Below are 2,500 nucleotides of genomic sequence, written 5' to 3' on the forward strand. Positions count from 1 at the left end.
ATATATATACATATATATATATGTATATATATATATATATATATATATATATATATATATATATAATATATATATATATATATATATATATATACATATATATATATATATATATAGATAGTACAATACACATGAGAAAAAAAAAAAAAAAAAAAAAAAAAAAAAAAAAAACCTGAACCTCTTTCCTGTTTCCAGTCTATATTTGTCCAACCTATTTTTATGTTACCCAAGTAATAGCTTTTATATCCTTTTACTCATGTACGAATTAATTGCTCTTCCTTATTGTATTATTTTTGTTACTACTACTACTACTACTACTACTACTACTACTACTACTACTACTACTACTACCACCACTAGTGAACATCGAAATGTTACCTCACTAGTATTGCACCTCACTCAGAGCCTTTATATACCCTCTGTGTCCATGTATTGTTTGTAATGGTTTGATAAAGCTCCTGGAGAGCGAAACGTTGCCACAATAAATGTCACATTAGTTGCACTTGTGTCCTTTTACTTTACATATATATATATATATATATCTATATATATATATATATATATATATATATATATATCTATATATATATATATATATATATATGTATATATATACATATATATATGTGTGTGTGTGTATACATAAAGGGACAAAGGTACACGTTAACACATCTGACAGCCTTAGTTTTTCTTGACCTACAAATCATTAATTCTAAGCGTAACTTTAATTCTTTCTTCAAAATGAAATTATTACTTAGCTTTTGTAATGTAAACGATTTCATTAATAATAATAATATCGATGATGATTCCCTTACTATTAAAAATTTATTGATAATAATGACAATATAACAAGCATTACTGTATACTTTAATATCTCACCAGAGGCTCACGTTAGCCTTAACAACCAAACTTTTTCACCAAATATCAGTTCGAATATACTCGATATCATAAGTTTTGTGGACTGCCAATCTCGTTCAGCGCTGAAGGTCACCTACAAGAATATGGTAACATTACTTGTTTTATGCAGTTATTCATAGCATTGGTATAAGCCTTGATAAAAGATACCGGCAAATTGGTTCAGAAAGACACGGATCAAACACAGTATACATTTATTAGAAAACGTTTCGGTTCTGGGTAAACACTAGGATATTTTGTAATAAGAATGGCCTAGTGTTTGCTCACAGGCCTTTGTAAACCAGTTCATGGTATCTTTACTGGGAAAAGAATGAAGAGGGAAACTTATGCTTAAGGTGTCGAGCCACTGTTGGACTCTGGTTTTTACTGGGCACAATTATGAAGTACTCTCTCGTCTTCTCCTCAGGAAACTTATTGAATATTGGACCAAAGAGACTCCTCTCGTTGGCGGAATCCACAGCTTAACGAGAGTGTGTACACACACACACACACACACACACACACACACACACACACACACACACACACACACACACACACACACACACAACACACATTTGTGGCATCTCCTGAACAATGAACAAAAGAACATGTCACAGATTACATAAACAACAATGAAAATCCACTACAAATTTGATTTACATTTTTTTCTCTATCCACACTTAACCAAAAGAAAATATAATAATTTTTGATTAGGGTATAGGTATATATATATGTATATATATAATTATACATGTTATACATATGATATATATTCATATTGAGGTATAATTTTTTTCTGTAGTTATGAAGGGCAACAAAAATTTTTGTTTCCAGTTTAATCATCAAAAACTGACACTATTGACATCCAAATGTATATAAGACTTAACTGGTTATACAGCTTAAAGCTTTGACATATAATTTTCATATTCTCTTCTCTAAATGGGAAAATTGTAGTCTTGTTTATCGTATATGTCTTTTATCATTAATAGTTTGTTCAATGCACTCTTCAATACTTTTTTTTTATCTATCAATCGCATTTTGTTTAAAATCTTGCATGTGGTAGGTGCAACCTCCATGCCTTGACAGTTCTCTAAATCTAGCTCGATTTCCACTAATGTTTAGTAATTTTCAACGAAATGTTGTTTCACGCTGTTTATCACATCCGGGTTTTCAAACACATTGTGTTTTTGTGCAGCTTGGAGCCGTAACTTCATTCAATGACTCTTTATCCTTGCCTACTCCTCCTCCTCCTCCAGTGATTTATCCAAAACTTCCGACGCGGTGCATTTGCCACGAATAACTTTCACAAATTCTTTCTTATCTCGGCTCAGCATGGACTAGGACACATTACAACAACAGAGATTTTCAGTGAGAATAATAAAAAACAAGGTTTGCGAAATCGACTCTGCTCAAGGTTGGGGAAATCTCCAGAGAAACTGAACCTCTGTAGTTTTTGTGATATCCACCGAGACTGCTCTTCTGCAGTTGCTGAAATAAAGACAAACCACAACATTTTTTTTACGTATATAATATTGGATTCGACACTTGATCCGCACTCGTGAACTGGGTGGAGTTCTGTCTCAACAGACTGATTAGTTCTGGA

The 2,500-nt window shown here is 31.9% G+C and overlaps 1 protein-coding gene across 1 annotated transcript in view; it reads right to left on the reverse strand.

Annotated features, from left to right (window-relative positions):
* Positions 1 to 604: 604 nt before the first annotated feature.
* Positions 605 to 2,500, reverse strand: part of LOC128688105 (opioid-binding protein/cell adhesion molecule-like) — a 360,262-nt gene continuing 358,366 nt past the window's right edge. The window contains exon 9 of the mRNA XM_070086636.1: positions 605 to 2,500. This exon is cut by the window's right edge and continues 1,016 nt beyond it. The gene's annotated coding sequence lies outside the window, so the exon portion shown is untranslated.

The sequence above is a fragment of the Cherax quadricarinatus genome, chromosome 19, assembly GCF_038502225.1.
Source record: "Cherax quadricarinatus isolate ZL_2023a chromosome 19, ASM3850222v1, whole genome shotgun sequence".
NCBI lineage: Eukaryota > Metazoa > Arthropoda > Malacostraca > Decapoda > Parastacidae > Cherax > Cherax quadricarinatus.